Source organism: Canis aureus, chromosome 22, assembly GCF_053574225.1.
Source record: "Canis aureus isolate CA01 chromosome 22, VMU_Caureus_v.1.0, whole genome shotgun sequence".
NCBI lineage: Eukaryota > Metazoa > Chordata > Mammalia > Carnivora > Canidae > Canis > Canis aureus.
The window spans coordinates 12,937,266-12,960,428 of NC_135632.1; the positions used below are offsets into that span (position 1 = coordinate 12,937,266).

The 23,163-nt window shown below is 35.9% G+C and overlaps 1 long non-coding RNA gene across 1 annotated transcript in view; it reads right to left on the reverse strand.

Annotated features, from left to right (window-relative positions):
- LOC144294303 (uncharacterized) overlaps positions 1 to 20,608 on the reverse strand; it is a 50,535-nt gene extending 29,927 nt beyond the window's left edge. Inside the window, exon 1 of the long non-coding RNA XR_013361724.1 lies at positions 20,469 to 20,608. This is a non-coding gene — a long non-coding RNA (uncharacterized LOC144294303). The remainder of the gene's footprint in view (positions 1 to 20,468) is intronic.
- Between the last annotated feature and the right edge of the window lie 2,555 nt (positions 20,609 to 23,163).

The window sequence follows — 23,163 nt, forward strand, 5'->3', positions numbered from 1 at the left end:
AAATAACACCAGCATCTTTCATAGAGCTAGAACAAGCAATTCTAAAATTTGTATGGAGCCAGAAAAGATCCCATATAGCTGAAGTGATGTTGAAAAAGGAAAGCAAATTGGGGAAGCATCACAATTCTGGACCTCAAGCTATATTTCAAAGCTATATTCATCAAGACAGTATAGTATTGGCATGAAAACAGACACATAGATCAATGGGAGAGGACAGAGAACCTAGAAATGGAACCACAACTATATGGTCAACTACTCTTCAACAAAGCAAGAAAGAATATTCAATGGAAAAAGACAGTCTCTTCAAGAAATGGTGTTGGGAAAACTGGATAGCAACATGTAGAAGAATGAAACTGGATCACTTTCTTATACTACACATGAGAAGAAATTAAAAATGGATGAAAGACCTAAATGTGAGACAGGAAACCATAATCCTAGAGAAAAATACAGGCAGTAACCTCTTTGACCTTGGCTATAGCAACTTCTTAGTAAACAGGTCACCAGAAGCAAGAGAAACAAAAGCAAAAATGAACTATTAGGACTTTATCAAGATAAAAAGCTTCTGCACAGTGAAGTAAACAATCACCAAAACTAAAAAGCAACCTATAGAATGGGAAAAAATATGTGCAAATGACATATCTGATAAAAGGTTTGTATCCAAAATCTATAAAGAACTTATTTAACTCAACATGCATAAAACAAATAATTCAGTTAAGAAATAAGCAGAAGACATGAATAGACATTTTTCCAAAGAAGACATCCTGATGGCCAACAGATACATGAAAAGATGTCCAACATCACTCGTCATCAAGGAAATACAAACCCAAACCATGATGAGATACCACCTCACACCTGTCAGAACAGCTAAAAGTCAACAACCCAGGAAACCATAGATGTTGGGGAGGATTTGGAGAAAGGAGAACCTTTATGTACCAATAGTAGGAATGCAAACTGGTGGTATAGCCACTCTGGGAAGCAGTATGGAGTTTCCTCAAAAAGTTAAAAATAGAACTACCCTACAATCCAGCAATTGCACTATTAGGTATTTACCCAAAGGATACAAAAATACAGATTCAAAGGGGTACATGCACCCTGATGATTACAGCAGCATTATCAACAATTGCCAAACTATGGAAAGAGACCAAATGTCCATCAACTGATGAATGGATAAAGAAGATGTGAGACATGTATATGTATCTCACATCATATATATATATATATGATATTCCCCATACTTGTATATATATGAATGACATGGATGGAAGTAGAAAGTATTATGCTAAGTGAAATAAATCAGTCAGAGAAAGACAAATAACATATGATTTCACTCATATGTGGAATTTAAAAAACAGATGAACATAGGGTAAGGAAAGGAAAAATAAAATGAGGTAAAAACTGAAAGGCAAACCATAAGAGACTCTTAATATAAAGAACAAACAGGTTGCTGGAGGGAAGGGGGGGAAATGGGCTAAATGAATGACGGGTGTTAAGGAGGGCATTTATTGTGGTGAGCACTGGGTGTTATATATAAGTGATGAATCACTAAATTCTATTCCTGAAAAAAAAAAAAAAGGACAACAAGAAGAAAATAAGTCTTGCAATACAGTTTGAAGGTAGGAAGCCTAGTGAAGGAGTTGTGTAGGGAACAAACCAGGCTATATAATGGACAATCAAGCCAATACAACATGACTACCATGACGAAATCTATTTCTAAACATAATATTATTAAACTAGATTGAAGAGGGCATCCAAGTCACTTCTCTTGGGTCATGTGCTGCCTTTTGGCTAAGGGAGGATATTAATGTTAAAACAGACCCACAAAAAAAATAAAAATTAAAATAAAAAAAAATAAAACAGACCCACAAGATCATATTTAGTGAAGAGGTAATTATTTGTGAGTGAATAGGAGGCTAGTTTTAAAAAAATGATGTTTTAATAATGAAAAAAATCTTCTACAGCCCACCTCTTTGACTACACATTATCTGTATGTCTGAACTGTCACATATACAATGCCAACAATATCCCTGTATGACAAAATTAATCTGTTCACCCAAAGAGACAATCAAAGTTCATCCAGTCCATGGTTTCTATCATTGTTCTTTTCCTCTTCTAGTTCCTTTATGATCCCCTCTCACTATTCTACAGTCTAGAAATCAAATGGAAAATGTAATCACCACCATAACATCTTTTATAAAATAGAGGGGTAGTGAAAGAAAAAGAGATTTTGATTTAAAATACAGAGATGTGTGCATAACACCCATGGAAGAAAATAATGGTAAAGTTTAATTCCATAATTTCTGCTACTGGTCTTGAAGCTGTTTCTTATTTCTTTCCTCTACAGGTTCTCATGGCCTTAAGCCAGTATCCCAGCTGGTAGAAGTTATTTATTTTATAATGTAATCCAAACTTCCATTCTGAGAGATCTCTGTGCTTGACAGTACTGTATATATAGGAATGTAATAGTCTTACATTAACTTATTCTTCTAGCCATACTAAAACAAGTTGATACCCTAAATAGTCTCCCAGTTTCCTACCATCCATCATCCTGTCTTGACCATATTGCAGAAACCCTAGTTCCCCTAGATAAGCAGGGCCAATAACCCTATTAATGCCATAATTTGTTTTTCGCAATTTTCCCAGTTTCATGACAAAGACCAAATTACTACATGGTAGTCCCAATGCAATGAACACATTGCTATGTTTCCAGGTGGAAACAAAAATTGAAACAAAACTAAAACCTGCATGGAAGAGTCACGGTATCAGAAAGTGAATATCAGCCCCGTCCACTTAGTTTTTTTGATTAATAAGTCCATATTTTCTAACACTAGGGAATCACCCATTTTACAAGATAACATTTGCCAAATGGAATCATAACTGAACCTTTAATAGTTTATTAAGCTATTTTATGACACTAGTGAATTCTATGGACATGAGCCTTTGCTTTTTACTTCTTTAGCTTAAACCAAATTCCTTGGTTAAAAGTAATGAAATTAGGGACATCATTACAGGGTATTAGGAATTTCATCAATATGCGGAGTCATGATGTGGAGAGTAAACAAATGCAAATTCAGAACAGATATCTATCCCAGTGAGTATGAACTGCAAGCAGTTCCAAGCATCATTAATCGGCCAGCATGGTCATAGAGGAACAAAATTATATTAAGACCCCAGGTTGTAGCTTTCTTGCAAACTGGACTCCCAGTAATTGTAATCACCACATCACCTTGGTGAGAAGTATATACTCATGGAGTCTATCCTACCAATATGGCTACTTTCTTTATGAGCTCATGAAACATTAGAGTGGCATTAGTTAAATGGTTGACTGAAAATCAAAGTGGACATCCTATCCATCTGATTTTTATGAACTTCTTTTATAATGGAGACTCAGATGAACATTTGTGGACTTAGTCTGAGAGATTCACCTAAATTTTTTTCTAAAACTTTTTGTCACTACTTCTCCAATTATATTGTTTTCAATTTTCCAAACATGTGGCTAAACCATTAGCTATTGCCCATTACTTTATATAAATCTCCACTTCATGCCATCATTCCTGTAACACAGGCCACATATAGAACAATTGTACAATATTAGGATGATTATTTCTTGGAGAAGAGGGTTGTCAGGCAGCCACAGGAGTGGAGGATTGTGCTGGGCATTTGATGAGCTTCTTTCTTTTCATTATCCAAATTCCTTTCTAACATCATCCCAGAAATCTTGACAAACTATTTCCAATTGAATTATTTTGAATATATTTTAAAACCAGAAAAACAAGACAGATGTGGCAGCCTTGCAACTTTCTGTCTTCCCAGCTTGTCATGGTAAAGGAGTATGTGGGAACCAGATGAAGAAGTTCAAACCAATAATAAAGAGTACACATTTGACCCAAGCACTTCCTGTAGTTTATGGATAATCCTCAGTATAGTAATTGGCAATTGGACCATATCTATTTTACAAAAGTAATCTTAAAAAACAAAAATCAGGAGAATGGAATTCTAAAATCTAAGGAATCCTGACAACCAAATTCCAAAATAACTGCCTTTTCCACAGTATGATGTGGATTCTTAACAATCCTTGTTCACTATTTTGTGTATGTACAATATTTTATTCTTCATCATTTTAATTGCTTTCTCTAAGATTTGGGGATGGTTGGATACTTGGGAATATTGGAAGTTGCCTAGTTCTCATAATTTCTTATATTTCTGGAATTTTATTCTTTTTTTACATCAAAAATAATTATATTTCCAATTGTTCTAAGAGCACTACCATGTTTCCATGACTTTTAGCGATAACATCGGTGAACTTTTGAGTTCTAGTTCCAATAGTACTAGAGACAAAAATTTATTTGGGAAAGTATGTGATTGAATCTCTATAAAATATGCATTGCATTATAAATCATGACTACCAGTGGAAGTGTATTATTAAATGTGCATAAAAGATGCAGCAGTTATTAATGCTACTGTGCATTCAGTCATCTGTTTAAGAATGTAAGCTGAAATTCCTAAATTGTAGGTCCGGTTAATCTTTCAATCTAATGAGCAGACTTTTGTATCTATCATTTTTATATTTATCTTCATCTTTTAAAATTACAGGTTATTAATTTCTTCTGGTATCAAGCCATCAGCCTTAAAGTTAGTTTTAGATTCTAAAAATCTTTTCAATGACTGTCTTTATTATAGATTGCTGGAACTGCTAGAAAAGAATATATTTTTACCACTTTCCCCTTGAATATGTGACCTGTTTCTAGGAAAGTGAACCATTTTCAAATTCTCAATGATTCAGATCTATTTCCTCATCCTGAAATAGCTACATGCAATGAAAATGAGGAAAAATTTATATCTACAAAATGGTGACATATCACCCTGAAAAAATTTCAGCATTCATGAACATCTGATTTGTACATGAAAGCTGATAATTGAATTTCAAATAGGTTCGAATTATTAAATGGTTAACTTCACATCTCTCTCACTTTTTTTTTTTTTACTAAGATTTAATTTTCATTCCTACAAAAGTAGTTGAGGTTTACAGTTTAACAAAGAATAGAGGTGACTGGGTGACTCAGTTGGTTAAGCTTCTGAATCAGTTTTAGCTCAGGTCATGATCTCAGGGTTGTGAGATCATGCCCCACACCAGGCTCTGTGTTCAGTGAGGAATCTGCTTGAGATTCTCTCTTTCCCTCTCATTCTACCCCTCTCCTGCCACTCTCTCTCTCTAATAAATAAATAAATCTTTAAAATTAAAAAAAATTAAATTAAAAATAAAAATGAATATGCTAGACAAAATGATAAATTGTCTTCTGTCTCCTCTCGCCCTACTCCTGAGTCTCCTCACCAACAATTGATTTCCACTCATAAGAAGTATCCACTTTCATCATTTTTAGTTTTTTCTTAGGGCATTTGCATTCAGGTTCCAAACTAACATGATTATACTGATATTAATTATTTAATCCTTATATGAAAGAGAAAGATTAGCTGTCTTATGTGCCATTCTCTATACATGAGTGCATGCAAGTGTGCGTGTGCATGCACATGCACACTCACACTCAAACACTCTTCACCAAATATGGTGATGGTTATATCACCTTTTTGGGTTCAATTAGTATTCAATGTTTACATTATCATGACCAGGTAAATATTGTTTACAATTAATCTGGTAAGTGCACTATTATTTCATTTTCTTTCTTGTACAAACTCTGCTTCTCTGCAGATACATTTGCAATATATTTTGTATTTTATTTAAAATGTATGTATATTGGGGTGCCTTGGTGGCTCAGTCAGTTGGGCATCTGCCTTCGGCTCAGGTCATGATCCCATCAGGCTCCTTGCTCAGCAGGGAGTGCACTTCTCCCCCTGTTTATGCTCTCTATCTCTGTCAAATTAATAAAATATTGAAAAAAATAAGTGAAAATAAACTGCATGTATATCTACAATTTATCCGAATTGCTCCAACTTCTAAATACATTTACCCAAAGTTCTAGCAATATTATCTATTCATTGGAATTTCCCTACTAAATCTTTTGTCCATCTACTTCAAACTGCATTGTTTGATCTACAGATTTTATCCTAAAATTTTGTTTAATCAATTTTCTTGCAAATCCCCTTTATCTCTTTTAGTAGCATTCTGAAAAGGGGTGTTTAGGAGGTAAAATATTCAAGATTTTACATGTCTGACAAACACCATTCTTCTACATCCATGGCTGATTTGTAGTGTGGCTGGGTTGCATTATCAGTTATAAGTCATATTTTCTCATAATTTTGAAAAGATTTTAGGTTTCCAGGTGTTGGCAAATTTTCTTCTATAAAGAGCTAAATATTTTTTTAGCCTTTGTAGGCTGTGTGATATTTATTGCAACTACTCATCTGTGCTGTGGCAGCTCAAAAGTAGCCATAGAAGATTCGTAAACAAATGGACATGACAATGCTCTCATAAAAATTTATTTACAAAAACAGGCCAAAATTTGTTAGTCTTTGTTTGGGATTCTAATGTTACTTAATGCCATTGTGATTTCTGATTCATTTGCATGTGACAATTTTTTTTTCCTTTTAGAACGTTTGAGTTTTAAAGGTTCTTTAGTCTGAACTTGACATTTGAACTATCCAGATGATATATTTTGTTAGGCACTTTAGATTTCTTGCTGAAAACTTAGTGGATTTTTCAAACTGGAGAGTCTGGAGAAGGTTCGTATATTTTGGTAATTTCCATCCATCTCCTTTCTTTGTTCTCTCCTTTTGGAACTCATATATTAGTGGAATGTCAGGCCTCCTGGATTTATCATTTTTAACTTAACTCTATTATTTTCATTTTACTTCTTAGAAGATATTTTAAAATTTATATTCCAAACTTCAGTTTGACTTTTATGTTACCAATTTTTTTTTTAATTTCTAAGAGCACTTTATTATATGACTGTTCTTTATTTTATGGTCCCTTGTTCTTATTTCATGTGTACAATCTCTACCAGGATTTTTTTTTAAGATTTATTTATTCATTCATGAGAGACATAGAGAGAGAGAGAGAGAGGCAGAGACACAGGCAAAGGGAGAAGCAGGCTCCATGTAGGGAGCCCGATGCGGGACTGAATCCCAGGACCCCAGGATCGTGCCCTGGGCCAAAGGCAGCTGCTAAACTGTTGACCCACCCAGGGATCCCTCTACCAGGGTTTTAATTAAGGTGGGGTTGTGTGTGTCTATGAGAGAGAGAAGAGTCTGTTTAGGCTGCCGTAAAAAAAAAAATGCCAAAGACTGGGTGGTTTAAAAATAGCAAACATTTATTTCTCTTAGTTCTAGAGATTGGGAAGCTGGAGATCAAGGTGCCAGAAGATCCACTGTCTGGTGAGAATCCACTTCCTAGTTTGTAGATGGCTAGCTTCTCACTGGGTCCTTACATAATTGAAGAACTTTTGGAGGTCTCTGTTAAAAGGGCACTAATCCTATTCATGAGGGATCCACCCTCTTGAGCTAATTGCCTTCCAAAGTCCCACCTCCAAATACCATCCCATTGGAGATTAGGTTTCAATATATGAGCTTGGGAGGGACACATACATTCAGGTTATAGCAGTGTGTGTGTGTGTGTGTGTGTGCGGTGTGCTCATGCATGTACACATGTGTTTGTCTGTCTGTTACCTCTATTTCTTCTGATTTTATTCTCGCCTTTTCTTTCCCTTCCCTTACTCTATTTTTTTTCTGTTACAGAGGTTTCCTTGAAAGTTGAGTGAGTTCATTATCCCTCAGTTCAGAACTTGTCTCACTATCCATAGTGAGAAAATTTGACTCTAGTCTTCTTTGTGGGTTGGAGAAAGGTAGTCATGTGTGATCAAGAAGGGAATCTAGAAGTCTGATGCTTTCGAGACTTTCATCAGATCTTCTTTTTTTTTTTTTTTTTTTTTCAGTTCAATCCTATATCTTGTCCTGAGGTACCTGATACCACCAGTTCTTTAGTCTTTCCAAGCATCCATAGTATAAATCAGCTTAGTTCTTGATTCTCCCACTAGCAGACTTCGATTTAAGATTACTGTAGTTTGATATGTTAATTACCACTCATCTATCAGCTTCCCAGAATTTACAAATTTTGTTAATGTTTTTAGTCTATCACAGTTTTCTCTTTTATTCTTTTTTTTCTCTGTGGTTTTTCTTAAAAATCTTTTTATTTATTTGGTGTCATTTTAGTAGGATTTCAGGGAGGACCAGACATAAATTAATATGTTTAATCTAACATGTTTCATGTAATTATGTTCCAAATTTTAGGAAAATCATACCTACACCAGCTATTTAAAAGTTCCAAAGGGGGGCAGCCCCTGTGGCTCAGTGGTTTAGCGCCACCTTCAGCCCAGGGCCTGATCCTGGAGACCCGGGATCGAGTCCCATGTGGGGCTCTCTGCATGGGGCTTCCTTCTCCCTCTGCCTATGTCTCTGCGTGTCTCTCACCTCTCTCTCTGTCTCTCATAAATAAATAAATAAAACCTTTAAAAAATAAAAAAATAAAAATTCCAAAGGAAGCTCTGAAGCTGGAATGGACCTGAAGAGTTGCTCTAAATTAAAAAAGGAGGACTGGGCTTTTATATATGAGCATTGCCCAGTCAATGAATGCCAGATACCCTAGGGAGGTGACACATTCTTAAGCAAGGCAACTGAGGGCAATTCCAGGACAGGGCTTGGAGTTGAGGCCTGCTAACTCAGATAATGGGGACCTGGACAAGTACAGATATATCTGCTACATGTGTCTTTTAGCAAATTTAGTATATGAATTATCTGTACCAATAAGTAAACTTGAAAAAAATTAAAAGATCAAGTGATTTATTTAGCAAAGAAAACTAATGCTTCTTTTGAGACAGGCAGGGTTACAAATTCTTTAATTGTGGAGATGACATATAATACATCTCTTTATAGCATATTGCCTTCCACTTGGTTCATAGTTAATCCACACTTAATATTTATTTAATAGTTAAGTGACATTAGTAAATAGGTTTTAAGAATTAGCTTCTATTCAAAACTTATCCCTCATGTTGACATTATCTTTTATAAAAATAAAACACTTTTTCCTGAACAAAAAATTCAGTGTGTAGCAATCAATGAAAAGAAGATTGTAATAAATGGAAGAGTTTGATCCATGAGACACATCAAAATCGAAAGGCCACAAAATGTCACCATTGTCACAAGAGACAGAAGAGATATCTCTGTCTCTGATGCCTACAACCATACCAATTTATTTTTTTGACAAAAAATAATTTGGCTTATTTAGGGAAGTAATCTAATGGCCAAGAATGTTGGGGATAATTTCAAGTCAATAAATGGATTATCTTCTCATCTTCAATAAAATCAAGGAATGGAAAGAGTCGGGATTAATGATGCTTAAAAAAAGTGATAGTTAGAATGCAGGAATAGATTCCCAAGCCATTACTACATAGAGAAATAACACTGCAGAGAAGATCTCTCTGCTTTCAACTACCTGTTCTCTATTGGCCAGTTTACTACGTCTGGATAGTTGAGGAGCACAGATCCCCCTGGGCTTGTCCAGCTCATTTACATAGGCCAGTTGTCCCAGACTCAATGGTCACATGTTAAACTAGCAAATAGCTAGAAGAAAATGAATCCCTTTCAACACATATAGTTCAGAGTCATATTTTTCTCATGTTGATGGCTTGGAGAGAGCGCTGCTTCCCAATTTTGTACTCGATGCTTAATGTTATGCTGCATCAGTCAAATCACATTATATCAGGTTACAGAGCAGGTCAGCACAAATGGTCGTGTTCAAAGAAGTCTCTGTCTTCCTGCCAAGTCGTTTGGCACTGCTCAAGTTGTCATCAATTTGAATTACTTGTAGATCATTTCAGGAGATATTAAGATAATTATTGGCTGTTCTCATAAGAGTAGGAAGCCAGCAAAGCACTCACTGAACCTCTGCATTCATCTATAAATTGAGAAACACACTATATCTTAAAACAATATAATTCATGTCATGTTAATGTATGCACCATTTCAGTTTATATTCTATTATCCTACTCTTAAATTATATAATATATTTGGGTAATTTATCCAGTTGATATTAGAATGCATGCAGCCTTGTATTTAAGATACTTTCTCTTAGTGCTTTGCTGAATTTTCCCACAAAATAGGTATTAGAGGGTATACGGCACCTTAGTCAAGTTACATTCAAGAAACAATCGAAAATTGGGTTTCAAAATTTCTCTTTTTAAAAGAAATATGTGCACAACAACTACAGAAATACTCTCCATTTATAGTGAATTACATTCCAAAAGTCTGTTCAAACGTTGGTTGACTAAAATGACATTTCACACAGAAACAATACAATTATGGCTCCCATAATCTGGTTATGGTTCAATAATGTCTTAATAATGATGTCTTATTTAAAATGTTGATGCTGTGAAGAAAGCCACTCTATCCTAGAGGAAGCTTTAAGACCTCATATCCTGGCATGCAGAATGGAGAATAGCTCCTGGTAAAGGGGATTCATTTCCCTAAGTCAGTAACTTTTTCATGAAGAATGGAACTAGTTACTTCCTCTCTCAATGTCAACATTTATTCCACAGTTTCCTTCTCTACTCCTTTAAAGCTTATCTTTCTGTCTCTTTTCTTTGGATTACTTATTCCAATATATCAAAGAAAAGTAGTTAAAAGTGCAAAGTCAGACTGGACTAAAATAGACTCATTGCCACAAGACAATTCTCCATGGGTCTCTCACATTTATGCACATCCCTCCAGCTAAGTAAGGCACTGACAGCCTTTACTTGGGAATTTTTTTCAAAGCTTTTTGTATGGTGAACAACCTTGGAAAACAGAAATAATCCACATGTCTCCAAACAGAAAGCATATTAATTTGCTGTCCACTACAATAAAGATAACATCTCCATCCAGGGCAAATGTTGGACAAGTTTGCATGCAACCCATTAAAACCACCTGGCTCCACGTCCACATTACTTCCCAGGTTTGGGGGCAAGGGTAACCAACAGGACCATGATACCCATGCTGCCTGCTCTGACCTTTGTCTTTGACCCAGGTGTTGCATGTTTTTGCCAGCACCCATGAAAATGAGAGGCTAACATGTTACTTACAAGTAAGGTAAATCTCAGACCTGACACTCTGCCACTTACTAGGCATGTGACCTTGGAAATAAACCTCCAGTTTCACATGGAAAGAATGAAGTTAATGATAGTCTTTACCTCACAGGATTCTTAAATAAGAAATTGTACAAGAAATATTTAGGACAGTTTCTGGTACTGTAAATGCTCAAAAGTAAGTTAACTGTTATTGATTTTGTGTGTGTGTGTGTGTGTGTGTGTTTAAAACATTTTTGGCTTAAAAAGTATTTTTGTTCCTCTTATATGTGTAATTCATCTTTTTGGGAGTACATATTTATCTTTTCCTTTGTTTTAACCATATGAATATTTGTATGGAAATGGAAGGTAAAAGCATTCAATAAAATACAATAGAACCTAAGATTTGTATACCTAAGCACCATCCAGAGATCTCCAGAGGCGAGAAAAGGAGCTTATTGCTTTTGCTCTCACAACTCACACAGCTTTGGGTTTAGCTCCAGATATGAATACAGAGAAAGTAGAGAAAGTGTTGTGCAATAAAGAAAAATCTCAAACAAATTAAATGAGTGCCCCCAGGCACTGACAGTCCCTCCATATTCCCCCAGGTGACCTAATGTTCAGCTGGTTGAAAACTACTGTGCTGGTAGAAAGGATTTCTTTCTCATCTTCGAAGATGGTGGTTCAATCTTGATTGGACATACCTGGAGAACTTTAAACAGTACATATGGATGCCTATGCCACATCCCAAAAGTTCCAATTTAATTAGGTTAAGTGACTTTGGCATCAGGATATTAGAAACGTCAGGTGATTTGAATCTATAGCCAATGTTTTAAGCAAAAGAAGCAGCCAGAAGCTAGACTTCTCTTTTTGAATATTTCAAGGAGGTATGGCAAGGGATGTAATAGAAGTATGAAAAATTGAAAGGATGAACCCATACTTTCTCATACTTCAGAGTTTTTAATGTCCAAAATTAAGTTGAAGACTTTCCAAATCATCACTCCAAGTCAACTAGCTTTGCTTTCAATGTGGTCAAAGTGGTGCTGCAATTCTTTCCCAACAGAAAAACTAAATTGTGGCACATTGTAAAATAAGCATTGTGTATTTCCATGTTGATGATTCAAACAATTTCTGTAGCCAAGTGTGCTATAAGCAGGCATTAGTCAGACGAATTGTGTAGACAAGTCTGTAGTTGATCCTCATGATTTGGGAAGGTTGTGTTTGTTCTGAATGAACGAGTCTTTGTTTTTTACATCAGCATGTTTCACTCATATGTTTTTAAAATGTAATACTATCCAGGGTAAGAAACTCAAAACAAGATTGTTATTGAATTATCTGCAAAATAAACAGTTTCATCTAAAACACTCGGTTTCAGACCACCCATAGACAAGACTTTACAGGGATCCTTCAAGTTAAACATGAATGTTTAAACCATAAAAATATGGCTTAACAAATGCTGTTTGAAAATGAGGAACTTGTGCAAGCAATGTAGAAAAAAGTATTATTTAAAAATTTGATTGGTGAGGGACATCTGGGTGGCTCAGTAGTTGAGTATCTCCCTGAAGGGATCCAGGGTGTGATCTCAGGATCCAGGATCAAGTCCCACATCGGGCTCCCTGCATGGAGCCTGCTTCTCCCTCTGCCTATGTCTCTGCCTCTCTCTATATATGTCTCTCATGAATAAATAAATAAATCTTAAAAAAGTTTTTGATTGGTGATCAACCTCATAATTCTTCTCCCCAAAATCAAATATATTGATCAAGACAAGTGAATCAATATTTCATTTTATTCCTTATTGGTAACATTAAAAATGAATTAACATTTGAACAGTTTATGTATATGCATATATATGTACACATATGTATGTGTACATGTGTATTGTTTAAAGTTCTCCAGACACTTTACCAACATCATTTCACTTTCATGCAGACAATAGCTCTATTTGGTGTTGTTATTACTGAGGCTCATGGAGCTTAAATTGCCTGGAGTAGTGTGGTGAAGGTAGGAGTGGACCTCATCAGTCTCACATAAAATTCTCACTCTTTCCCATAACATCACTTGGCATTAACAGTGAACTCAACACATAAAGGTACCTAATAATGGTGTTATGAACTGAATCGTGCCCCCCTCCTTCACAGGTTGAAGCCCAAGTTCCAATGTGACTGTATTTGGAGACAGGGACCTTAAGGGGGTAATTAAAGTTAAAGTTAGTCATAAGGGTGGAGCCCAAATCTTATAGGACTTGTGTCATTTTAAGAAGAGACACCGGAGATCTCTCTGTCTCTCTGTCTCTCTCTCTCTCTCTCTTTGCTGCTGCTGCTCTGTGAATGGAAAGAGAAGAGGCTATATGAAGACACAATAAGAAGGTAGCCAACTACAAGCCAGAGGCCAATTCTACTGGTACCTTCATCTTGTACTACCAGCCTCCAGAAAGTAAATTTCTGTAATTTAAGCTACCCAGTCTATGATATATTGTTATGGTTATAAGAGCAGACTAATCAGAGGGAAATGGATCTCTGATTCACTTATAACCCAGCTATGTATGTCTAGAATCATGAACTGCTGAATAGTGAAGAAATCCCTGGACCAGGTGTTGGAAGATCTCATACCTTCTCCTACTAATCATATGAGCCCATATCATGTAAACTTGGACATACCAAAAACTCTTTGAGCCCCAGCTTACTTATTTGTAAATGGACATTCTGCTATCTGCTCAGCCTACCCTTCCAAATTATTATGAAGATAGAAGTACTAGGGGATCCCTGGGTGGCGCAGTGGTTTGGCGCCTGCCTTTGGCCCGGGGCGCGATCCTGGAGACCCGGGATCGAGTCCCACATCGGGCTCCCGGTGCATGGAGCCTGCTTCTCTCTCTGCCTGTGTCTCTGCCTCTCTCTCTCTCTCTCTCTCAATCTGTGTGTGACTATAGTAAATAAATAAAAAATTTAAAAAAAAAAAGATAGAAGTACTAATGCTTTATGAATTGTATGGAACAAAACAAGCATAAGGGCAAAGCATCAGTAAAATCTAAGTACATGTGCTATATACCCAGAAAATATCAACTTCCTTCAAACAAGCATGGAAAATATTTATAATACCAAGGTACTGACAAGAGTTACACTCAGAATAGATTTCAAATGGCCTGTTCTAACATATAAAATCTAAATTTCTCTGTCAAGTGCTTAATCTCTTAATAGAATGCAGGAGATCGCTTAGGAGTCTCCAGGTGAGCGGCAGTAGGTGTCCAGACTTACAACCCCTCCTTATGCATCACCAGCTTTTACATTCTCTTATTAGTCTTCCTTTCAAGGGATTTCTCTTCTACCTGCAGCATATTATAGGGTTTATTTCCTAAGTACCCAAGAATCAAAAGAGCTGCATTCTTATCCCAGAAAAACTACATTCTAACTATGGATACTGGCATGTTTAACCCCTGTGAACACAGCTTCTTTATCTAGAAAATGAACATGTTGGGCTATGTCTTGGGTTGCCAGAGAAAATACAAGAAGCCTAGTTAAATTTGAATTTCAGTTTAACGAAAAACAGTTTTTAAGATTTATTTATTTGAGAGAGAGAGACTGGCAGGGAGAGGCAGAGGGAGAAGGATAGAGAATCTTAAGCAGACTCCATGCTGAGCATGGAGTGCAACATGGAACTCAATCTCATGACCCTGAGATCATGACCTGAGCCAAAACCAAGAGTCGAATGTTCAACCAACTGAGCCACTCAGGTGCACCAAAAAAATTTTTTTAGTAGTAGTATATTCTGTATTTTTATTTACTACATTTTACAACCCTGACTGAGTAACTTTTCAGGTCTTGCATTCCCAGAATGGTATTACTTCAGAAGATATAAACTAATAATAACAATAACAATAGCTGCTTTTATTTAAAGTTTACTCTGTACCAGGCACTATTCTCAGTGCTTTAACATATATAGTCTAAGTCAACTTTCAACAAAGCTGTGTATGGTGGTATGACATTAGAAACATAATCCACAAGGCTACCCTCATTACTGACACTAATTCAAAGCTCAGAGGTCCTCAAGACAACTCTTAGTTTCAATTATTTACTAGAGGGACTCACAGAACTTACTGAAAGCTATCATATTCACAGTTTACACTTTATTATAAGCTAAAGAATGCAAATTAAAATTAGTCAAGGGAAGATACACATAGAGCAGAGTCCAAGAGGGTTGCACACATTGAACTTCTAGTTGTCTTCTCTCTATGGAGTCATGGATGATATTAACTTCTCCTGGCAATAATGTCTGATGGTATCCACAGAGCTTTGTCAACCAGTAAAGCTTACTTGAGCTCTAATGCCTTTACTGGGGCTCTATCAACTGCCATATAGCTGACATTAGTCTTCAGTCCCTTTATAGATCAAGCTAGTATTGTAGGACTCAAAGTCACTACCATAAATCTCCTTTTAGACTTTTTGACATGGCTCAAAACCCCCAGGTAAACAAAGACACTTTTATTAGACAGCATTCCGAGGACCTAGAGATAACTTCAACTAGTCAAGGGCAAAGGCCAGACCTTTCTTTGGACAATTCTAGTCTAGAATTAGGAATTCTTACATATTTAGCTAAAATAACATCATTACTAAAACCCAATAGTTATCACATATATCATGCTACCAAGAGTAGAGAAAACTGAGGACCACAGCAGTTATGAGGAGGCCAGAGTCATATATCAAGTCAGTGGCTATGCCATCTTTTGTATATACTGGAGGGGTAGGGGAGAAGGAAGATAGGAGAGAGGGAGAGAAGGAGAGAGGAAGAGAAGAAGAGAGGGAGAGAGGGAGCAAGAGAGCCAGAGCCAGAGAAAGACTTTACTCCAGATAACAGAAGATTAACCAAAAGATAACAACAGGAAGCAATCAGCTGACACTCAGTCAAACATGAAGTAACTAAAAGATTAATAGCTTAGGGAAGATTTTCTGAAACCAACAGATTTTTTTTTTTTGCTATTGTTGTTTACACTTTACATTTTTCTTAGCAACACGTCAATAAAATGGTCTCTAAAAGGAGTATTTTGTTGTTTGGACTGAGTTTTTTATTTTATTACTTTGTTTTTATTGGAAGATATAGTAAAAGATAAGAGGAGTAGAATTTGAATTGTTGGAAGTTAGACAATACAAAGGCTTTTTTGTCCTTCTAGTTTTGAAATAGTCTCACAACAACATACTACCACCTTTGTAGTAGTTCAGCCACCAGTATACCAAGGAAACCAACTAATTAGGTTCAGACATCACCAATCAGTCCAGATGCTGGCCATAGGTCATGGGTTTGGAAAAACAAAGATACTGAAACATGTGAATGCCAATATTTTACAACTTATGAGTCCTAGTATTTATTGAGCATTATTATGGACTGAATATTTGTCTCTCCCTTCTTCTAAATCCACATGTTGAAATCCTAACCCCCAATGTGACGGTGTTGGGAGGTAGAGCCTTTGAGAGGTGATTATGTCATGACAGCAGAGTTTTCATTAATTGGATTTGTGTCGTCATAAAACAGACACCAGAGAATTCCCTTGCCACCTCTGCCATGAAGGACACATCAAGAATATGGCCCACTATGAACCAGAAAATAGGCTCTTACCAAATGCCAAATTTTTGGGCACTTCGACCTTAGACTTCTTAGCCTCCAGAAATGTGAGAAATAAGTTTGTTAATTTGTTGTTCAAGCCACCCAGTCTATGGCATTTTTCTTATAGTAGCCCGAACAGACTAATCAAGCATTTATTTTTAATGGGCCACCATTTTACAAACACCCTATAGAACTTAATATTCCCAAATCCCATTCTGTAGATGAAAAAACTGACATCTAAAAAGGTTAAATAACTGCCCAATATTTCACAGCTAGTAATTGGCAAAGTTTGAATTTGTACCATTTCTGCAACTTCTGAACCCATAACACATAAAATTACCTCATTATATGGTGAAATAATAAGATATATTGGCTATTGATAGGACATTATTGATTGGATTGTTTGGCTTGGTTCATTTTGGTTTGTTTGGACTTAGTTTGGTTTTAAGCTGACAGTCCCAAAATAAAAATACTGGAATCAATATTTTGGTTTAAACCACTTTGTCTTGCCTCAAAGCAAGACATTTCAGCACATTTAACTTGTCAACCAAAATTCCACATATAACATTTCACATAATGAAGAAGCTAAAAGATTTAAACAAATAATAATAAGCACTTGTAAAGTACTTCTCATCTTCAAAGGGTTTACCAGTAGTCAGCCTATTAATTTTCTCAGACCTCTACATTTATTCTCACAGGTGACTGAGGAGTAAACTCCAGAATGAGGAAGATGGGCATGAGAGAGCTATGCTTTGTGGGAGCAACTATCCTCAGATCACAATATAGCTTTGTGCACCTGGCTATTTGCAAAGATTGTATAGCATGGAAATGCCACATTGATCTTCCTTCCTACATCAAGTCCAAGTGGACTCAGACTCATGAGGAGGGAGACAGTTGATTAATGCTGCACTTTTCCCACAGATGTTGGGGAGATCCAGTGCTCAGTAAGGTAATCATTCCAACATGTGGATATATAGGAGGATAAACTCCACTGAAACAAAAAGTATTACTGCAAGGCAGGAATTAACATTGAAATTAAATATGGAAACAGTTGTTTAAAGAATGGCTACATTAAAAACAATTCAAGTATGAAGTTATTTGGTGGAAGACCAAATCAGCATTTCTCTTTTGGTTATACTGACATATACCAATGCCTGGTGTTACTTGACTATACTGCTTCAGCATATTACAGGAAAAAAAAAAAAAAGAAGTGCTAAGAGTCAGCAACAGATCAAGGAAAATAACATGGAGATGAGGGCACATTATTAATTACACTGTGGTAACAATCGTGTAAACATGTTGATAAAAATCTAAGCCGAGTGTTGAATGAATCTGAAAGGCTTTCTTCTCCCAGTGTTAGCTTAGATAGCAGTTTACCTGCAATCCGAGGACAAAAAGAGTAGAATATTTCTACATCATCATCTGTGTGGGTCACATACCTGGGTCTCTAAATTGGGCAGTGGAGAATAAAATAAATAGCAACCAAAAGGAAAATATTGGGGAAAAAAAGGACATATTCAAGAGTCATCAACGACAGTTCATCTAACACCTGTGTTTGGAACTGTGGGTATTAACAAGCCGAGTTGCAGTGTATATCCAAACTCCAAAATTGACAAATCATAGACATGCCGGTTCTCACAGACGCATTAAGTTCACACCTAAAATCATCTCATGAGACTGTTCATCATTCCAAAGCCTACGAACCACACCAAAGAGTGACAAGACCAAGTTGCATAATAATATCAAGGTTCATTCCAAAGGTATTTCTTTGGCTTCTGAAGGAATCTAGGATATTTTGTTTCAATACAAATGAAGTCAGACTAGCACGTTATGAAACAAGTGCACTACATATGACTATTTTAAGCAAATGAGCCACTTACAATTTCTTTCCATCATTCTATATCAGCATCCACTCTAGTAATCAGCACAAAATTGGCCCAGATAATAATGATTATGGTGAGGTTTCATCAAATAAATAGCAATGGTTAAAATTCTATGCCAACTTGCTACTAATATTTGCATATGGGAAATAAGTAGATTTATTAGAGATTCAGGGTTGAGGGTAAGTGAACCTCTTCATTTGAGGGGCAGAAATCATATCAACCAAATTTGCCAGAGATTGCCCCCAGCTGCTACAGCAGCCCCACACCAATCCAGAAGAAAGTTTAGCTGGGTTTAGTTCCATCTGGACTCCGAGATTGAAGCCAATGAAGAGAATTAAACATCACTGTAGAATGGAGACCCCTAGAGTCTGATTGATTTACTTTGGAAATGGCTGATGGGTTTGGAAAAGGAAACTAAATTGACCATTTGTTTACTTCGTATCAGGACGTTTTGGAGAGAAATTTACTGTAATATGTGTCAACCCCTGTGTTCCCTAAGATTGTGCGTGTGTTGTTTTGCTTTGTTTTAAAATTCTGGTTTCACTACATATGTGGCATGAATCCTACTTAATCAGGAATGGCTTATAGGCTGCAGTAGTGGCTGACATTAAAGCTGTCACTTAGTAAAATAGTACTAAACTCCTGGGAGAGAATGTGGCATTGGAGGAAGCCAGAGCCTTAGCAGTGGGCAAGGGCAGCTGCCTTATTGAGAACAGAGATAGATCAGAGGGGCAGAGGAAAGGAACAGACTACAGATGTTTCAGTGGATCCCAGAAGCCTATATTCAAAATTACCCCAATGATAACAATGTGGAAGTTCCTTAAATTTTAAGAGTTAAATATACAAAAATCAGCAATTTAACTTTAATTTCATAAGTGACATAAAATGTTTTTTTTTTTTAAAACCCCAATATTATGTCCTAAACTTTAAAGTTTAATTTACACTAAAATTCTGTCCTACATGGCTACGGGGTATATTACTTTCAGAAATTATTTCTTTTGCTAGAATATTTTTGTTTCTTTGTACTCAGGTCACCCTTCCTCATTCCCAGCCCAATCTTTAGGTAATTACTATTAGCAGCCCAGAGTTAATTGTTTCACATCTTCCATTATAAATTCTGCTTATAAATATAAAACAGTAATTTATAGTAATGTAGAGAAAAATGATTGGAAAAATAACTAACATTTAAAATAATTTAGTTTTTCTTGCCATTAAAAAAAATCAACTTTTTCTATTTTAAAAGCAATCGTGAATATAAAATAGAGAAAGAAAAAGAAAACTTCCACAATGGCTTATTCTAAGATGATTATGCTAATATTCTTGAAAATATCTTTCTTGAATTATTTCTCTTCATAGATTTAGGTTGTTTTCTATGGCTGATCTATCTATCTATCTATCTATCTATCTATCTATCTATCTATCTATGTATCATCTATCTAGTTTTATTATATAGTTTTAAAGCCTTATAAAATTTACCCACAGCTTTCAATAAAATTAAGAATTGGTTTTAAAGACACTTGTAAACATCTGCATAATATTCTACTAAATAATGCATTATGCATGTGGCAGGATGAGTCCACTCAGCACCAGTATCCATGTGCTTCACTTCAATCCCAAGAGTCCTTGCAGTTAGACCCACTATATTCTAGTCAGTGGAGCATAGATGAGAGTGGTGTTGGTCACAGCTAAACCTGTCCCCAGCCTCTTCCCCATAATTCCTTGTGTGCTGTCTTCTTTATTCCCTCACCTGGATACAGAAGAGCAAGTTGAAGACTCAAGAATCATAGAAGATGAAAAGAATCTGCATTGTTGAATCACTACACAAAAGGCCATTTACCCAATACCTGATGGGACTGTAACACGAGCAAGAATTAGGACTTTATTATATTATCTCATCCGGGTGGTTGGTTGTTACATCCTCAACCCTACTCTAACTAATGCAGCTTACCTTAAAACTTTACCTTCTAGACATATTGGTGATATGCTGTCATGGAGGTGTACTGCTCAGATCTCCTCCTGGAGGAAGTGCAGCAGTTAGTATAGTTAACTGACACCCCCAACTGACAGTTCCTTTGGCTCTGCCATAGTGTTCACACCAAGGACAGGTTCTCCAGGGCTGTTCCCAGCCAATGACAGACCACAGAGTGGGCTCTAGAGCCAGAATATTCCATTCAAAGCAGAAATCCCACAGCCTTTGTTCAAGGACCCTCATCATTATAGCCAAGACTTTCTAAGACTCTCCACTCCAGTCTGAGGCTCATTCTATCCAATCCTTTGTTCCTCCTCTCCTTTCACAGGTGTCAGAAAACTGTATCATAGTCTGAAAGCTCTTCCATCTCCTGCTTCCCATTATATTTCAAAGGAGTTTCATCCAATAAATTTCTGACATGTATAGTCTCATCTACATCTTTGTCCTGTAGGATCCAAGCTAATATAGGTTATTCCAAAACTTTTTCACTCCTATATATAAAATTGTGATGAAAATAGTTATGCATATTTTCTTGAATTTCAGACACGATTTTCAAAAGAGATTCTTTAGTAGGTAATATGAACATTTTTTAAAACTCTTGGCACATATTGCCAAGTAGTGTCCTAAATTGTTATATTTTACTCTGATACAAATAACAGAAGTATTTGTATCATCACATCCTCAACAGAACTAAATATTACAGTTAAAATTTTTTAATAATTGAAAGGGCAAAAATCATCATTCATAGTTTTCTTATCATGCACTTCTTCAAACCCAGCAAACTTGAACATAATTCTAGATATTTATATATTAATTGCATTTATTCTTTTGTGAGAATTCTACTTGCATCTATTGCTCATTAACTCTTACAGATCCAGTTATTTTTATAGTTTTAACATTTATTTTTACTCACTAAAATCTCTAGTCTTTCTTTAATTTCCTTTAGAAAAAAATTAAAATGAATTTTAAAGATATAGTAACTAAACAGAAAATGTGTCTTTATACATACATCAATGTTACATGTGGCTAATGATAAAATATGAGCTGTTTTTAAATAACACCCTTCCAAAGTGATATAAGCTCCTCTTTTACCAGAATGTCAACATCTATTTTTTGGCAAATTTTAAATGTTAACGATGAAATATGTTGTAGAATTACCTATCATGGAAAAACAGAACCTGTGCTAAAGATACTTAAGAAAATAAATGTTTTAAATAAATTTTGTTTTCCTTTTCCAAATATAGCACTGTTGACTGTTCTTTACCTATTTCTCTAAGGCAATGAACTCAGTTGTGATTATTCTTCACCTGTATCTTTAGTTGAAGAGACCGTAAGGGAAAAAATCACAAGGAAAAAGGCTTATAGTTTTATACAAAATCTTTGTTAGACCATTGAAGTAACACATGCTTGCATGCACACACACATATACTTTTAAGTCCTAATGTTGATATACAAACATATAGAAAATAATGTTACAAACATCTTTGTACTCACCACAAGTTTAAGAAACAGACACTGCAGGGTACCTGGGTGGCTCAGCAGTTAAGCATCTGCCTTTGGTTCAGGTCATGATCCTGGAGTCCTGGAATCGAGTCCCACATCAGGCTCCCCGTGGGGAGCCTGCTTATCCCTCTGCCTATGTCTCTGCCTCCCTCTCTGTGTCTCTCTTGAATAAATAAATAAAATCTTAAAAAAAAATGAAAAGGACACTGTAGATCATATCAAGGCCTCAGATAATTTCTACATCTTTCCTGTCCACTCCCCCAGATATCTATTTGGAATTTAATATTTATCATTATTGTGCTTGTCTTTACTCTTTCGTGACATATGTCACACATCAGTAAAAAAAATATTTGCACTATTTAAATTTTATGTAAATTGTATCAAATCCTACATATCCTTCTGTAATTTATTTCTTTGCTCAAAGTTTTACTTTTGAAATTTATTTATCTTGGCAGGTATGGCTTTGGCTCATTTAGTTCTCAGTAGAAACTTACTACTCCAGGGGTGTCTGTGGATCATCAGCATTGTGTCCCCCAGGAGTCTGTTGGAGATTCAGAATCTTAGGATCCACCCGAGATCTACAGAATCAGAATCTGTATTTTAACAAAATCTCTGTGTGGTTTAGATGTACTCTAAAGTTTGAGAAATACTGGCATTCTATTCTATTATGTTAAAACTTTACAATTTATCCATTTTCTGCTAATGGATATATAGGTTTTTCCTATGTTTTTAATATGCTGATTTGACATTTTGCTTGTTTTAATGTTTTTAAGACAACTTTCCCATCCACAAAACAGTAAGAGTTTCATGAATGGTCCCCATTTAGACATGTAAATCACTTACTGAAGGAGTAGTTTTTTATCTATGGATAAAAATGGATTAGTAACGTATATAATCTTGCAACTGTTGACCAACATCAACAAAATGCTCAATATCATAGTTTTTTATGGCTTACTCACCCTCACACCCATTATATTAGAACCTAAATCCGCAAAGATATGTCTACCATGTGGATGGTAAGGATGCTCCCTGACAAGGCCTACAAAACCCTTTCAAAAGTCTGTGGCTCCACCACCCTCAGCATTAAGCACCAACAAGGATGAATTTACTGAGCCTAGTGGCCATCCACCTATAGGCAGACATTCACATCAAGGTCCTGTCACTTGCAGGA